This window comes from Seriola lalandi, unplaced genomic scaffold (genome assembly GCF_002814215.2).
Source record: "Seriola lalandi dorsalis isolate HSWRI2012SDOR001 ecotype SW California unplaced genomic scaffold, Sedor1 jcf7180002054883, whole genome shotgun sequence".
Lineage (NCBI taxonomy): Eukaryota > Metazoa > Chordata > Actinopteri > Carangiformes > Carangidae > Seriola > Seriola lalandi.
The window spans coordinates 5863045-5880627 of NW_019525658.1; the positions used below are offsets into that span (position 1 = coordinate 5863045).

Sequence of the window (17583 nt, forward strand, 5' to 3'; positions counted from 1 at the left end):
TGTGGTGGGTTAGGTTTTCTGTTATAGCAATTACTATTGCACCATTGCAGTATTCTCCATTCTTCAGTCAGCACATTGATAAAGCAGACAGAAAGAGTGGACAGTGCAGAGAACAATATGCACGTTAGTGTGTACGGACCATAAACAGCCCTGTGTCTGAAACGTCTGCGCTGGTACACGCTATGTTGTCCAGTTTGAGTAATTGTCCCATTAGTTTAAAGGTTTTTATTTAAAGGATTGCACAATTACATCATATTATAAGTATGTATCAACTCTGGAAAGTTATCACAATAATTTAAGGGTATAAGTGTCATAATGGTCAACAGCAGAAATACTGCATTCATTTTGCAATGTAATCTACCAGGAATGTGCACTCGCACCATGTGGTTTGCCAACACAGTGCATGACCGGATGATGTCATATTATGTTGCAACAAAAGCAGGCCTGGTCCCAGAACAAAATGACTTAGGATGCAGTGTAGGGTGCAGTGCAGACACCTAACAGTGATCGTTGCCTGTCCAAACCTGATTATCATCCAGTTCATACCCATGTACAGCCGCTTTTATATGCGTTTGTTATTTCATCTAATATCCTTGTTTGGGCCACCCATGTTTCCAAACTAGACTATAAACAGTATGAGTTAGCAATGAAACACTGTGTGTTACGAATCCCAAGATCGGTTCCTGTTATACAGATTATGTTTGAACACAACTGGAAAAAGTTGTAAACATTAGACATACCAACACAGGCTTTTCTTCACCGAGGTCGTCCGGCACTTGTTGAAGTTGTGGGCCAAGAGGTGGGGGCGAGTCAGGTGGCGGGAGTGAGCTGGTGGTAGCAGTCACTAAACTTGCGATGGCTTGGCTGACTTAGTCTTTATAACAACTTTGTTGCAGGTAAGGTCTATTATCTGCAGCTGTGGAGGCGTTGTGCTGCTAGTGTTTGACTTCGACTTCCCCAGCTATGTCCAAATATCCATACAATGATATTTGGACAATTATCAAACACTATTAGAACGAAGTCGGGCCACTTTCAAAAAATGTGTTTTAAACAATACATTTTAAAAATGTACTTTTTTACATGTGCACCCACCATTATGGATGTTTCTTCGATTAACCCACATCACATCCTGAAGGCTCAGCTTGTTTCTGTTGTGCCAAATCAGTTCCTGAGACGCCCTCTGGATATTCAAAAGGCAGTGCCAATACCATGGACCTGTTGGTATAAGAACAGAAGCAACAAGAAGAAAACTCATTAGTTCTGACACTGAACTGCTCCAGTAATCCATTCTATCAAGAAAGTATCACAAAATAAATATACCTGCAGCTATGCTACAAACAGTATGTCAGCTAGCATGCAGCAGACAACCTAAAGCTAACAATCCAACATATACAAGCTATACATCAGCCTGACAAGCAACTCACTTCTAAACACATGACTTCTGCATCAGCCATTTTTTGATAATCCATCTCAGTGTTCCTAGATACACTAATATGCCCTGAAAAGTTTTCCATAATGTGCAGAGTAGTTTTTCATTTACAGAAGAGGTGAAATATGTTCTGTTGATTAAAAATGTATATCTAATGAAAAATAAATAAATAAATAAATAAATAAATATATACATAAGAAAGTCTGCTAGTCCCACCTTTCACAGCAACCAGCCTGTTGCACTTGAAAATGTATTGTGCATCTGAAATAATCCTGGACTCCACTTGTCATTCCCACCAGTCTTACAGTTGTCATCATTGTCTTGACAGTTACACTCAGACTGTCACACATTGTCCTTTAACTGCTGTGTTACACTCAGTAAAACTGGCTCAGGTTTTTATGGGATGCTGCTAAACCTGGCCAGACACGTTTAGTTTATGCTCATGTTAGAGCAATTGTGTTTATTATCCCGATGTGTATTTCTAGGTTATTGGACGGCAGTTAAAATTAGTGGAAGAAGGGAGGGGAGGTAACCTGACGCGCCAGATGGTTTGCTACATAGAACCTTCTGGGAAGGCTTCCAAAAAACTTGGCAGGTGATTGGATAAACCATCTGTCTATCATATGACGTAGTGGGAGAGCGCCGCTGAGGAAACACAACTTTTCTTTTCATTGCTACTCTTTTTGTCTTTTTTCCTTTGTTTAAGTTCTTACTCTTGTATCTACATTTACCATATTGAGTACACGTCTGTATTGCTTATATATATGAATGATTTTCAATAAAGATTGAAAAAAACATCAAAAACAACTCAAACAACAAGCCCCAGTCTGAGGAGCTTTGAGAGCTAGTTAGCGTGTCATCTTTGTCAGGGACATTTGTGCATAAGAGGCACAAACAGCAAAACTACATAAAGCTAGATATAAAACAGTCGCTTGTCCATAGCTGCCGGTAGCTCCTCCCTCGTAGGTTGCTGATTGGTCCAAACCACTGTGGTTCGACCACCAGCGAATAGCTCGAAGCCTGGAAAGATGGATTCTCGCTTCTCTGTGAGAAATCCAGCCTCCTCGCAAGGGGAACTGAAACTAGCTGCGAGAAACATGATTCAATCCATCTTTTGCATGAGCCTTAATCACTGTCGAGAATGTAAAAGTGTACTGATTTTTGAAATAGACTCATGAAAAAATTATGTGGATATTAGGTGACTACACATAATGTATCAATATTTAATACACATACAGTAAGTCGCCACATTTTGTAGGATTTTCACAACATGAAATGGAGATTACATATTTATAACATGAAACCCACAAATTAGATGAGTAGAGACAAAACATTGGTATTTGCAGGGCAGATAGGGTATAACAAAAGATGCCATTGAGTTGCATTATGGGAAGTGTAAGATGTAGTGTTCTAAAGCTTGACTCATACTGGGACTAAAAGTTAGGAAACCTCAGCCTCTGCTGCTTCATTTGTTTCCATTGTTCTTTTAATTTGTCTCTGTGCAATACTCCTGCAGCTTAAATGTCTACACAGAATTTATACATTCCAGCCTATGAATTGTTTTAAATAACTGCTCTCTTTGTAGATTATGATTTTATCTTTAATATGATTAAGAACCAGATGACAGGGACAGCAGGTATCGTGTAGCCAGGAAATTGATAAGGACTCAAGGGTACTTAGGCTGGGGGCATGGTCGATTGTGTGTTGAGAGTCTCTCTTACCATCGCCCTGCTGCAGAAGTACTCCTACATGGCTTCTTATGCATACAAAATATGTCAGTTGCATCTCAAGCAGGCAAACAGGCAGACAGGTAAAGTTTCTGGCTGCTGTCCAAAAGCCATGAGTCAGAGATCAGAGACAGCAGATGGTGTGATAGCTCAGCTCCTTGTTAATTTTGGCAGAGGACCGCAGGGTGCCTCGCCGGATCCCATCCCACCCAACCCTCTACGTTCCTCCTCAGCACACAACATCATCAACAGTCTATCATAAAAACAGAATCATAAATCACAAGAAGCCTCAATAAAATTCAACAGGAAACAAAATGTGAAACAGTCTAAGAGGAAAAGTTATTTTTGGAAGGAGGGGAGCAAATTGCTCGCAGTGAGGGAAGATGATATTTTCTTAGCAAGTGTACATGGCCTGTGTGTTTATATCTTAATTTGTTATTGTTGTACATTGCAGTATAATCTCTGTACAATCACAAGGAGTTTGACAAATGAGTCTGGAGCACACTGCCAAGCTGACTGCGCAATTGCATAACTCTCACTTCTGAGATTCATTAATAGCTGCGTAATGGAAAAGCAGAGAGCAGCAGCAGCAGCATTACAGTCCAGTGACTGAGAAATTTACAACTTTTTTCCTCACTTGACATCTTTGAAAAGTCTCGAGACAAGACAAATTCTGTGCGTAAATAACCATAGTGCTTCAGGGAGACACATTCCAGATCAGACGACAAATAGCCATTAACAGACGTGTTATCAATCACACAGGTACAGTGCACTGTCACTGGCTCTTTTCATGCATTCCAAACGACAGTCATAACTTTGACCTGACAAACCCAGTCAGCTTGAGCAACTTCCCCAATCTATCACAGCTGTCAGAGGCACAGCACAGCTTTGTTCTGATTAATTACACCTTTGCTGGTAGGAGCTGTCATTCAGCCAAACAGGTGATATACACACTATCAAGATGTTGTGAATGAACATGAATGAGCGTGGGTGTCATGAGTCAGCCGCCAAATATTCAAATGAACATTATAAGACAGAGACAGAGAAAGAGAGAGCGAGAAAAACTAAACAAGGAAACCATTTGGCTGCCCCGAGGCAAAACTATCCAGTCTTCACTGTCCAAGAAAGCAGAAGAAGTGCTACCAGTGTCAGAAGATCAGAGTTGCTGCATTAGAGTGACGAGTGAATGCAATTTCCCCTGAGAGAGATTGTATCATAATGATGTCAGTGTCTTTCTGTACACATAATATGTTTGAATAAACCTGCAGGGATCTCAAGGGAACTCCAGCATGCAGCAGAGTTACAGTAATGTGTTTAAACTGGCAAAACACACATCCAACCATGAGTCTCCTTGAGAAACATTTCAAAGCTCATAAACTAAACATTCATTTACATCCATTTCTTGCAGATCATGTGAGATATTGTTCCAAACTGGACACATTAGCACAATAAACATCCATTCTGTTGGTGCATGCATGTTAGCAGATAAAGAAGTAGCAATATACAGTGTGCATTAGTGTGAATGTGCTCACGGTATGAATGTTAGTGTGTGTGTGTGTGTGTGTGTGTGTGTGTGTGTGTGTGTGTGTGTGTGTGTGTGTGAGAGTGCGTAAATACTGTATTTGGCGCTGAAGTCACAAGTGAGTAGCCTCAGCTGTACTTTGTGGTTAGCTGAAATTAGCAACTGTTAACATGCTAAATAAAGATGGTGAACACTGTAAACATTATACCTGTTAAAGTTTGTGAGCATTGGCATTGTGAGCATATTAGTTTGCTGATGTTAGCATTTAGCTCCAAGCTCCACTGTGCTGCTAGTCCTGTTTTCATGACAATCTATCATCAATAAAGGCTCTTTTATCTTATCTTGAGCTAAACACAAAGTACAGCTGAGGCTAATGCAAAAAAACAGTTTTGCAGTTCATGAACCGAAGTGATAAATAAAAATTCTGACCTGATGATGGCATTAGATGAAGTCAGGGGGTCACACAATTCATTTTAGGGGAAAAGAAATATGACTAATTTAATGACAATCCATTCAATAGTTGTTGAGGCTGCGCTCCTTACTGTGAGTGTCTGTCTGTGTACTGACTTCAGTGAAACATGATCAGGAATCAGTAACTCATTTTCTCTATTTTCTCTGGTAATCACACCTGTTAAGTGTGTATGGTGTGTATATGTGTGTGTGTGTGTGTGTGGGTGGGTGGGTTTTGTATCTACAGCAGGTCACGCTCGCCCTAATCCCTGTGTCCGTTATCCACAACATCCAAAACGTCTCAAACTACAACTTCCGCTGAACCACACAGCAGCCCAGGGTACAGTGCAGTTCAGTGGTGGCTCGCACCAGGTGCAGCTGCACACGTGCTCAGTGTTTTACTCTCCACTGCACTTTCCACAACACCAGCATCCTGACAATAATGCATATTCTCATGCCAACACACTTCCCCCTATTAACGTTTCATGGCTTTCAAATCTACTAGAAGGGTTTCAATGAGGCAGCTGCTGAAGGAACAGGACGTGAGGACTTGTGTCCAAGGACAATGTGTCTCAGTTGACCATTACACATAAGCACAGTGGCCTCAAGAGGCTAAATGTAGACCACCATGATACAGCCCTAGAGAGTCTCAAGTGTTAAAACATGTCTGGGAGCAAACTGAGACACTTCACTCTGTGTGCTCAGGTTGACTCGAGGGCCAGTAGGTCGTCTGCATGCTAACGCTACAAAGCTCACAGTACAATCATGCCTCCTGATCCTTATCTGAGCAACAGTGATGCAGACCTGCTCTAAGACGCTTTCGCTGCGCGCCGCTCCACAAGCAAAAGCTTTTTAAAGATTGACTTTCTTTGTGCAGGGGGAAGCTCTGAAGCTCAAAGGAACAGCTCCGGCTGGTGTTTTATTACATTGTGTTTCTTCAATGGCCTAGCGCTTGAAAACAACTTTCCAGCTGAGCAATTCTAGCATTAACAAGTCGTTCATCTTTGATGAGCTCCATATGCAAAAAAACAAGAGGGAAAAAAAGAGCCTGTGATCAGAGAAATAAAATCATATGTATATTCTGTCACGCCTCACATCCTGTGGAGCGGTGCAAAATGTGGTGTGCTTGAAGGAAAACAAATAGCATGTCCCAGCACAAGGCTGTGTTTGTTTCTGCTGCTTTCATTGGAATTGCATGAGCAAATGTGAGCCTTGAAAACGAATGTGCAGCTTAAAAAATTGTTTTTACATGATTTATTTCTTCTATGGCGGATTGCAGGAATACTTTGTCTTATCTTCAGGAAGTATTCCAGCCTGCTGCAGGGACATGTCAGGAGCCAAGATCTCTCCTGCTCACAAGCAGTATTGTTCCCTGCAGCTATATTCTCAACCTTGGGTGGTCACTTTACATTTTCTTCTGCCTTTTTTCCACTCCCACTGTTTCAAACATTGCAACACAGTGATGATGAGCAGTGGTTTTTATCTCAGTCTGACGGGCCCTGTTGTGTCTTTGTCTCAACTAGGAACACCCCCATTTCCCACACACACACACATACACTTACACACATGCACTGTCTGCATGGAAGACAAACACATTCATGTCATACTGTATCTGCAAGACAAAAAGCCTCCCGTCGCCCAACCCCACCCAGATCTTCACAGTCGACAGTCAAGTTATGGGTCAGTCGAGCTGGCTTGAGCTCACATCCGTCTTGCCTTTTGACACACATCACAAATGAAAAACGAGACAAACGAGATTTCCACATAAAGGGTTGGAGGGATCATCTTCAGTGTCTGAGGCGGCTTGCAGCTCTGGGTTCACCAGAGTACACATGCACAGAGATACGCACGTACACACACTTGGCTCAGACAAGAAAAGGGGTTTTTTAACTATTTAATTTGCTGTGTTTTCCACGGTTCTCAACAGAACCTATTCTGTGTCAGATCACATTATTCCTTTAAACCACCATTCAACCAGCTACACTGCATACAGTATGTACTATGTAGTGTGTATGTGCCAAGCCAGTGTGGCAGATCCTAGGTCACAATAGTTCTGCTCAGTTTAGCTCAGTGATGTTAAAAGAACATCAGCACCCTGCGGTGAGGTTTATGCTTTGGTGGTGTATACTATGTGCCAGTGAAAGGGGAACCAGGGATAGAGTCATCAGGATTGTGGGATGACCCTGGGTTCATGGTGTGCCCCCCCGCTGTTCGACCCTTTCATCAAGCAGCCCAGTTGTTGGTTTAGCTCAGGCCCTTCTCAGCAGGCCTTGGCACAGGGGAGAGCCCGTGGCCAAAGAGGATTTGGTCAGAGGAGGAGGGAAGTCTGCTCACGCTCAGCAGCAGCTTTTCCATTATCAAGCACCACCTACTTCCAATCATGCGTTACCCCCAAATCCTCCCCGTGCCTGCAAAACCGGCAGGGCCAGATCTAGCAGAGAAGAGATCAAGTCTAAATATTCCCTAAAGTTAGCACAGAGAAACAAAGACACAAACTCCCACTAATGCACCATCACACCTTTCAAAACACTTGCGTGGGTTTCCAACAAAGTTAGCGACATCAATCACGTTTCCTTAGAGATGCCTTATATGTTATTACAGCATTTATCTTTTAGTGGTGGAGTGGCACATCACAGGCGAGGAGATAATGACACGCTTTATTGAAATGGAGACGAATGCACCCTCTCCTCACCATGGGTGGTCTAGTGAGGAGAACAGCATGGAGAAGAGCCCCACAGGCAATTAACATGCAAGCCAGACTGAAGATCTCTGGTTTATGCATTACACACAGCTGGGCTCAAGATATCACTCAAGAACATCATACTACAGAGTGTGTGCATGTTTTTGAGCTTTAAGAGTAACAGCGTGCGTGTGTCAGTGCATGTGCCGTCTGTGCCCGACAGTGTGAGAGTGGTGGTGGAGAACGTAAATCAAAATGATTCTCTGTTTACAGCAGCAAGTCTAAACCAGCAGAATCAGGAGGCTCTGTGGGTTGGTCCTAACTGGAAGACAACACCAAACACAGATAGACAGAAACTAATTAGTCATATGTTGCATTTGATGTTGTTTTTTAGTTTGAACTATTGTTTTTTTTCTCAGCCTTTTTTAAATGATTTCTTCAATCAGTTTTACATTTAAAGGGACATTTTCATAAAGCTGGAGTACAAATCACAGACAGATTAAAACAAGACTAACAGTCTACAGTTATTTTAGCGACTCTGAGTCACTTTAGTTATGCATGCTAATGTTCACAATGCTAACATTGCTAATGTTAAGCAGGTAAAATCTCTTATTATGATCACTGTTAGCATGTTAGCACGCTAATGTTTACTAATTTGCACTACACACATAGTACAGTTGAGACAGTATTGGACAACAGACAGAGTTAGGGGATTGTCAAAGTCCTTTCAGTTTTATCCAAATTTGTAAGATAAGTCAGTCTGGACCAAGGTGGTGAACCGACAGATCAACACTGCCATCGACAGAGACACGTCGCTAAGAAGAATGCCCAGAAAATCCAATCTGAGATTACTCAAGTGATGTCACACATGCTGTGTAGTACAGCCTGTCGCTAGTAAACTGACTTTGACATGTAAAATCTGTTGAGTGGACCTCATAAGTGAAGCATGACGTATGATTTGAGACAGAAACAGAAATTTGAAGACTGTGTGATTTTTGACAAGGACTCTACTTCTACAGTCCTTCAGTGTGTCCGAGGTGCATTACAACCAACCGCAGTAAAATAAAAATAAAGTAAAAATACAGCTTAATGGACAGAAAGAGCAAGAGATTCTGCAACGCAAACTGTTTAGCAAGGTCTCATTGTTTAATTTATCTTATGAATAACTAAACCACTACCAGAGAGAGGGAGAATCCAAATAAAGATCTCATCTTTGTCCAGACAGTTCCAACATGAGACTTTGTCTTTTTCTCTTTTACTTCTAAGTTTCAAAATCAAGAAACTGTCCTCTTGTCTCATTCTGATCCTCATTTCTTTGCCTCACATGTGCGATACAGACTCTTTTATTGACTTTTGAGAAAATAAGCATGAGATCCAAATTCAGATTTTTTTTTTTTTTTACTTTAAAATATGAAGTCAGCATATCAGAAATTTGTCTCAGTGCTGCAATTCAAGTTTTAGAAGCTGCAGAGCCTCAGTTAAAAAAAAAGTGATCCACAAAGCAACAGAAACAATATCAGAGAAAAATGACCAACACAACTACATTTGACTTTATAAATCCAATGTAACAGATTTGTGTGGCCATCCTGCTGGGAGACACCACATCATTCATCATCTCATTACAGAGGATTATAAGAAGGAAGAAAAATGGATGGTTGAACCTACTTTCTGGAGAGTCACCATCATTGGACGAGACTGGTAAGTGGGTGTGACATTGAGCATAAACTAGTCCTCATTGGTGGACTGCTGTGTCTGCTAGTGACGGCAGCTGATCTCTGGGATTGTGCACAGTCAGGTGCAGCAGTCAGTCAAAGCTCTGGCTCCCACTCAGCAAGTTGGCGAGCTGCCCTGAAACACTCACCCAAAGCCACAAGAGATACCTGCAATTTGTCACCCCTATAAAATAACATTCTGCATCTAAATTGTCATTTAGAGGCAGAGAAGTTTGTGTTCCTACAGGGAATAGCGCTTAGCGCCATATCTGTGTTTCTTACAAAGCATTTTATTATAAAGAAACCCCCCCAACCCCCCAACCCCCACTGCATCCCCCAATCCACCCCATCTCTCCCAACTCCAAGCGTGGTGTTTTTGTGGCAGTTGGCAGGGACGGAGGAAGGTTTTAAAGAAGACATTTAATCTTTCCTGGCTGAGAGGCTTTCATACTAGTCAGTGTAAAGACGGGCAGGAAAAGCCTAGAGGGCAGTGCATCAATTCTTTGTTTGACGACTGGCTTGGCAGATTGCCAGAGCCTGATTTCTCACACCATGCATGCCACAGCACACCTCAGGCTTAGGAGACAGAGAGACACATGGAAAGATTGACGAATGAATTAAGATCGTGAAATTTTACTCTGTATCATGTTGTCTGACTTCTTACACTGGATGAAATATGTTGTTTTATAACTCAGTTCCTTTTGAATGCAATTCTTGCACAGTTCTGTGTTTGCTATGTGTTAGCTCAGTTGGCTACTGGCATAAAGAGGCATGTGGATAAGAATGTTGTCAGTAGTGCTGGGAAGTTCAAGCATTTTGTCACCTCAGTACATAATGAGTTGAACCTTTAAACATATCAAACTGTTGAGGTTTTTCAGGAGTTTTAGTATTGTGAGTATTAGTGCGGGTATTGCTAACACAATGTGCCGGTATTGAGTACTTTGTCATCTTTCCAAAAATATGTAACTGTAGGCTACATCCAACTGTAGCTTTATGAAATCAATGAAAATCATTTTTTTACTTTCTTACTGTGAACACTGTGTATTATTTTTGGCTGGACTGCAGGACCAGATGCAAATGTTTGAGGCCGACTGACCAAGTGATTGAGTTGAGCGATCGAATTACACCATTGGTCAGCTGAATGCCATGTCACACACTGGCCATATACACGATCCAGCCATATACCAGTTTTGACCTAATCTTGTTGTACAGTGAATCTACTAATAGGTAAATATGTACAATACGATAGTAAGAGGAAAAACAAACACATAGAGACATTGAAAGTATTTAACTTAATACGCAAGCCAATTAGTAACCCTAAGACTATCTGTGGAGCTCCGAAACCTGAAGCACTCTCTTGGTATTTTTCAATAAACAGGCAGCAGTGTGGGATGTACGGGAAGTGTTGAGGGCAGCGAGTATGTACAGGAGCTGGTATCATCAGCAGCCAAGTTGAGTCAGGTTGAGGTGAGCCCTTGGGGTTTACTGTAAATTGTGCAATTATATACGTTCGTATGTATGTGTATGGATCATGGATTATGCAGAAAGCGTTGAGAGCAACGGACGACCAGCGTTTAAATTACTAAAAAGGGAGGTGTAAGAAGAATTATTATTGGTCATATTGGTAAGAGTGGATAAGAGGAATTTGTGTGGACAAAGGCTAACCGCCAGATACAATGGATGAGATGACACTGTTGATCCCTGCGGAAAAATCATTGCTGCAAAAACCTAATAAATTTAGCAACAAAAGGTTGATACAATGGGATTTAAAACAGAATACAAAATGAGCACTTAAGCCCTTCAGCATGGCAAAAGGATTAGAAAAAATACAATAGTAGTGTACTGTCTGCTGCTTTCCTGAGAAAGGAAGGCGGGGGCTTCTGGTCAAATTTTGAGCAGCCGAATCTGGATGTTTTTTTCCCCTATTGTCCTCAACTTGTGAAGTCATCCGTCTCCACCGGTTTGCACAGGGGATCAGTTACCATTCTGTCACCGTGAGTGAGGTTACACGTGTTGCCATTCATCTCCACGAGTGTTACCTCACACATCTGTCACAGAACATGCAGATGCATCGAGCAGTAAGACTATTCACTGTTGTCGTTATATATGACATACCTCACTCAGTGGATACTTCCCTGAGGGCATCTTTTCCACCCAGGTTATGTTTCATAAAGTACTTTGTTCATGGTTTCAGAGGCAAAGGCAAAATACTGCAGATTGTTCTGTATGCTTCTCTAGAATATACGTAGCCGTGCTGTAATTTTCCCCAAAGCTGGAGATCTCCTATGTTGCTGTATCATATCTGATGTGTGTTTTTGTGTGAGAGCACCCAGGTGTGACTGCTCTCTCCTGCAGGATTTCCTCCTCGGTGTCAGCTGAATTCTGCATAATCAACATTTACACAGCTAATTATCTGGTTTTTATTTAACACACCACAGACCCTCTGCTGTCGACTTTATAGTGCCAGAAGACCAGCTTGTCAACAGGAACGGCTGTGTACTGTGTGACTACAATGAGCACCTTTTTTCATGCTAATCAAACAGACATGTTGTGCTCCCTACCTTCACACCAAAATACACACAGAGACTATAGTGCAAATACACAGTAGGTAGTAGACTGTGACAATGTTGACAATACAGCGAACTGTGTTACCTGTGTACTGATGTGCTAAGTCTCCACCGTGACCTCAGCTCTTTGATGTGATGGACCATCTCATCTCCTTCAGTTTGTCTCAGCGTTCCTCTCACTTTGTCCCTGCATATGATTCAGTTTTATGCAACATAGCTGAAGGGATTATTGAATCCTCATGGTCTGCTAGCTGTCCATTCTGGTGAAATCTGGTGTTCCTACACAGTCCAGGCTCTGTAAACAGGAAGTAAACAAAGTGGCTTGGACCGAGTAACATAACATTATTCCAGCCAATCAGCAAGAATTCAGACAATCAAGATAAAAGTTACAGAAAATAAAAATTTTACTGTTGATATGAATATATGGAAAAAAGAAAAAGAAGGTAAAAACTTCTTAAGGGTAAGGGGAAGAGATGACGACTCAACATATTGGCACGAAGGCATGTTGTGTTATGCATTTATGCTAAATGGAGTTGTGTTGTTGTTAACATTCAAACACGTAATAATGGACCAAAGAACACCAGGACATTGTTAGCTCAGTGGTTCCTAATTTAAGCATTGGAGAAACTGTAAGCTTGTGGGACTTCTCGCTATCTTCCTTTTATCTTTCAGTTCTTAAAATGTACTCACCCAGAGAATTCCACCAAAAAGCCTTTTGACTTCTCATAGCGGGTAAAGCACTGTTGAACATTGATAGCATCCAGGTGTGCTGGTCCCAGATCCCTGGTAACTGTATGGACATGCTTGCTCATTGGAATGGATTACTGAAACATATCAATGGAGCAGAGCTCGTTAGTCTTATTAGCTCCACCTGTGTCTGCTGTGTCTGTTTTTTTTTTTTTTTTTAAAAGTACCCAGTAAACAATGAGATATGTTTTAGAGGATATATAAAAAAAGAAAAAAAAAGAAAGAAAACCATGTGTCTGTATTTTTTTCATAGCTTATCACTGGTCACAGTTTTTTAGAGAAGAAATTAAAGTCACAGCCAGAAAGATGCGTTTAAAAAAAACAGAAAACAGAAAAATGCAAAAGTTTGTAATGGTTATTGTCCTATAGGCTACAAGCTGGACGCAAGTAATGGTAAGTGATCAGTAGGGTTTGAGTTTGAATTTCTATCAGACTCACTCATCAAATCTGAATCCTTTCCTTTCCTGTGATCACCTGTGTTTGGGCAGAAACCAGAAATACTACTGTTTGATAGTGGTAGCTACTGAATTAATCAACCTTGACTTTATTGAAGATAACCTAATTCATTTATCACAGCATAGCTAGAACCCAGAGCTGTTGACTGATAATGAGTCACACTGAAGTAATATCTGTAACATACTGACTTATACTCCTGAATTTTTACAAACTACTTGATCCAAATAATGAGCATCCTGATTGAGAACTATGAAGTTTATGAACTCCAAATATTGATATGATCTATGTAAAAAGTTTAACGCCATGATCAGCTGAGAGTCGAAAAGAGTGACATCTTTTCACAAATAACATGTCGGTACAATCAGCAGCGTGGAGAGAGCACATTCACCAACAGGCAAAGTGTCACAGAAGCTGTTACAAAATTAACATTATCTACTACTGATATGATGTTGGTCATTATAAGTAGCTCAGGTCACATATAAATGAGAAGCCTGCTAACGTTTACCTGCGTGTTTTCAACATTGGTCTTAATAAAAAAAATAAGGAGGAGAGTTAAAAGGTATGATAAGATATTTGTTGGCACTGGAGCTTAAAAGAGCATTAAAAGAAAAAGAACTGGCTAATGGAATCCAACCGTAGAGATCAGTCTTTTCAAATTTTCATATTTTCACATTCTACTGTAATTCATCCAGCTTGTTGGACAGGCTTCACAACATAGTGAAACAGGAACATCTCTGTTCAGTTTCTCCTTTTCCGTGTCTTAAATTTCCCTTAGTGTTTCTGTTGAGATTGGCTGCATGACAGTGGAAATGGCAAAAATAAGGAACTTCGCCCTGCAGCCTCTTGGCAAAGTGAAGATGTTATCACACACTACCTCGCTGACACAGCAGTGACAGCAGCAGACACATAAAGTAGTAAAATGAAAGTCTTTGGAAAAGGCCGGGCAGGGAATCCCTGATATTCTCTCCTCCCTCTGCACTATTATTATGTGCTACTGAGTGTATATAAGATTATTAAACAGGGCATTGTCAAACAGGAGCATGTGTACTCAGCAAACACCCCTTTGATAAAGAAAGCTTAAAAACACATACGTACACAGAGAGGTGGAAAAGCACAGATGTGCCGCATACACTAAAGGTATGCACAGGTGGAAACACAGAGCTGCTGCAGACTGACTCTAATGACTGACTAACTCTAACTTACTCTAGAAAACTAATAATGGCTTTAATATGGTTCGGTTACCCTGAACATATCTGATGATATTTTGTTGCAAATGGAACTTTACGAAGAAGTCATACACTGACCACATTGTACATGTATTATTCACACAGAATCTATGTCATGATAAAGGTCCCATATTTTCCACTTGTCATGTGTTATTTGAAGTGTTGATTCATAAGAAAATATATTTGTGGTTTTAAGAACCAAAAACAAGTTTTATGTAGTTTTACATCTCTCTCAGGCTTCTCTCTGGAGCTCCAGAAACAACAGGTCCGAAAAGCCAATCAGAAGAGAGGTTCTTAGTCTCTCTTCTGATTGGCTGACTGTTTTCTGAGTGATCAAATAAAAAATTAGGTAAACACACAGAGAAATCAAATCCTGCAAGGTTGGATGGTGGGTCCAGGTGAGCGAGGCTTGGGGCATGGCTGAGAGCGGTGACTGCTTTGTTGTGACATCACAAAGTTCCAGAAGTCCTGACAGCTCATTTTAAGGCTCAGTCTCTGAACACAGGTTGTGTGTATTTCTCTGTGGACTGTGCACTTTGATACTTTCACAGTATTAATACAGAATCTAGACCTGCTTTATATCAAACAATACATGGACATCTACCTTTATACAATATGGGACCTTTAAGAATTGTGCACTGCCCAGTTTGGTTTAAGCACTACTCAGAAATCAAAACAATGGCACCAGTGACTCACCCTTTTTCACCATTTCCCCTTGATAAAGATAATTCTTACTGAGCAATCAAAGATAGAACTTGATTTAGATGTGCTTCAATGCAGTCATATGGTTACTGTAAACAGTAAACTTTATATCCCTGCCTTCCTTATTGATTCTTATAATCAGTATGAACTATTTCTCTGAGAGCTATTGGAAATGGAACGGGCCTTCAAACATGTGAATTGGTTGAACCCCAATAGGTACATCATGGCACTTGTGTAATGGAAAGACTCCTGCAGAACAGCATGAGAAGAAGCAGATGATGATTGGCAGGGCCCTCTGCAGAGCAGACTGGCTGACTGGCTTGCTGGCCAACTGCTCAGGGGTTTTCCTCGTCTGCAGCTGGAAAGGAGGGAGACATCGGGGTGAGGAGAATGTAGTAGGATAAGTTAAGAGCAGAGAGATAGAGAGGGAGAGACAGAGCACAAGCAAGTGAAAGAGAGAGAGAATAGGAGCGAGGCGGACAGAACATGGTGCCAGCGATTTGTTCTGCTGTTGCCTCGGGATCCTTAATAAATACATCCATAAACTTGCTGTGTCCCCCCGTTTTCTTCTCTCTTTTTGCCAGGCACAAAGTGGAGGCTAAGAAAACTAAACTCTTGTTAGTGCACCTTTTTTTTATTTCTACAAAATGTAGCTTACTCAGCTTTCTAAGAAAATCAAAGTCAGCAGCTATGGAAAGACCCTTTTGACAAGGTCAGTCTAGCTCATATAGTGCTGTTTGAAACGGTTCAGAAACACACAAACATACTGTGTACTGACATACTGTACTGTCCAATTTCTGTCATTCTGTGTATTTACCCTTTAATATCGTATCATTTCTTCTTAGAATCAATTCAAATCAAAGGTCACTGTATTACTAAAATTGCATCCATGTGTCAATTTTATGTTGCCCTCAGAAAAGCTTTATGTTGTTTTCCAACCTTCTGTTGCTATGCACAGTTTTAATTCATTAAACTTGTTGGCGTTTTTGTACAGACAGCAACAGTGTAAAAACAGCTTTCTAAACTCCACTGGGGGAAAGACGACATCAAAAACAACCTCGTAGGTTGTTTGTGCAAGCAGTTTATTACGAGACAGATTCAGCCTTTTCAGAAAATGCTCCAAAATTAAAGGTTTACGTTCAAGTGATGACGGCAAATATGGTCGTCACAATTGTGACAGACGCAAAGGAGGAGATCATGAAATCATAAAGCGACACATTTTCCATGTCGGTAGGAGCTTGTGAGGAAGCACAATAACACTGACAGTTATTTATGTCATATTTAAACCAAAAGTCAGTGCTGTTTATTTTAACTATAACTGTTTTACGTTAATTTTATTATTTTAATCATGCCAATTAAGCTCCTGAATTTATGTTTTGGTTTTAAAATGCATCACGTTTACTACACTTATGCCGGGCGCCCACACTACAGAGTGTTTGAGCCCCTAAAACTGAGACTTTTGGAAATACTGCTTGACTCAATTTAGTTTACATACTCTGGGGTTGTGCTGTAGTCTGGATGGGCAGCATAGACCTTTGAAACGATGATGTAGACATCCATGATCACTCCCTTTTTGGGCCTTATTGGTCACAAATACCTGTGATGAATAATCAATACAACAAGGATAATGAATTACAAGCATTACTGACCTTGTTGTCTTTGCTAGCAGCTGTTGTGCAGTTAAATTCTGCATTTTAACGCTACAACTGTCTTTGCTGTTCCTCATTTGTGTAGTTCGAGTAGACACTTTGCTTCTTGTTTACACTGGCACGCACATGCCCAGTGTATGTGAATGGCATGTGATATGTATTTTCAGGTGCGGTAGTCTAGACAGAGATTATTTCTAATACGGAGATGAAACGGTCGTCTGGACAGAGAATGTTTTCATTTCATAATGCTGTTTTTAAAATGAAAACTTAGTAGTTTCTTAACCAAAATATTTAGCTAAAAGGAGCTATCTGAACCACAAAAACCTTTATGGCTCGCTGACATGTCCTTTGAATTTCGCTCAACTTTTTTGGTTGGTTGTTGAGCCCGTCTATCCTCTCCTTAATGTGACAATATCAGGAGCATGGTGGTAATGTTAGTGTCACTGAGCTAAGTCAAAGCAAAAAGGTTACTTTACAACATGCCTCATTTGAAAGAAATTTGACAAGACATGAGACACATGACGATTAGCTAGATCAGGGACAGTGAGGAAATGGCTGGCACCAATTACACTGCAAACTGGCTCAGATTGATCTGGTCATGTCTCACCATTACTGTGAACTAATGAATTGATTACATCAATTCATTAGTTCATCAATTCATGATTACATCAATTCATTAGTTCACAGTAATGGTGAGACATGACCAGACCCCTATG

General features: G+C 40.8%; 1 long non-coding RNA gene across 1 annotated transcript; it reads right to left on the bottom strand.

Annotated features, from left to right (window-relative positions):
- Positions 1 to 210: 210 nt before the first annotated feature.
- Positions 211 to 16810, bottom strand: LOC111647949 (uncharacterized). The gene is made up of 4 exons (XR_002760086.2): positions 16714 to 16810; positions 12778 to 15576; positions 12173 to 12382; positions 211 to 1215 (listed from the first exon to the last, which is right to left on the bottom strand). It is a non-coding gene; the product is annotated as an uncharacterized LOC111647949 (long non-coding RNA).
- Positions 16811 to 17583: the final 773 nt, after the last annotated feature.